The sequence below is a fragment of the Aplysia californica genome, unplaced genomic scaffold (genome assembly GCF_000002075.1).
Source record: "Aplysia californica isolate F4 #8 unplaced genomic scaffold, AplCal3.0 scaffold00412, whole genome shotgun sequence".
NCBI lineage: Eukaryota > Metazoa > Mollusca > Gastropoda > Aplysiida > Aplysiidae > Aplysia > Aplysia californica.
The window spans coordinates 327,459-328,423 of NW_004797682.1; positions in this window are offsets into that span (position 1 = coordinate 327,459).

Genomic DNA, 965 nt, shown 5'->3' on the forward strand with positions numbered 1-965 from the left:
ATCCCAGCAGACAGACAGACAGAGAGGGATACAACATCCCAGAAGACAGACAGAGAGGGATACAACATCCCAGCAGACAGACAGGGATACAACATCCGAGTAGACAGAGAGACAGGGATACAACATCCCAGCAGACAGACAGAGGGATACAACATCCCAGCAGACAGACAGACAGGGATACAACATCTCAGCAGACAGACAGACAGGGATACAACATCCCAGCAGACAGACAGACAGGGATACAACACCCCAGCAGACAGATAAGGATATTGGGCACAGAATCTCCACATTCAGGAATCAACATCACGTCTCCTGCCTGCACCACCTGAGAGCTCACTCCTGCCCGCTATTCCACAGGCGTGCACTCATCTAAGTTGAAGGAAACGTTGTCAGATAATTGATGTCAGCTAAAGAACCCGATACAGTCTAGCAAGCACACAGCGAAAATGGCGTGAAAATCTTATCGTTCTAAATATATGAATTTCATTATCTATGTATTTTAAACGCAAAGAACGTAATGTGTATAGAAATATTCAGGACTTAAAAATATGTTCACTATGAACATGTTCGCAAAGTACGAACGTGTGTTTTCTCTACGTGTGTGTTCGCTATGTACGTGAGTGTTCGCTATGTGTGTGTGTTTGCTATATGCGTGTTTTCTCTATGTGAGTGTTCGCTATGTACGTGAGTGTTTGCTATGTGTGTGTGTGTTTGCTATGTGTGTGTGTTCACTATATGCGTGTTTGCTATGTGTGTGTGTTCGCTATATGCGTGTTTGCTATGTGTGTGTTCGCTATGTACGTGAGTGTTTGCTATGTGTGTGTTCGCTATATGCGTGTTTGCTATGTGTGTGTTCGCTATGTACGTGAGTGTTTGCTATGTGTGTGTGTTTGCTATGTGTGTGTTCGCTATGCGTGTGTTCGCTATGTACGTGAGTATTTGCTATGTGTGTGTTCACTGTACGT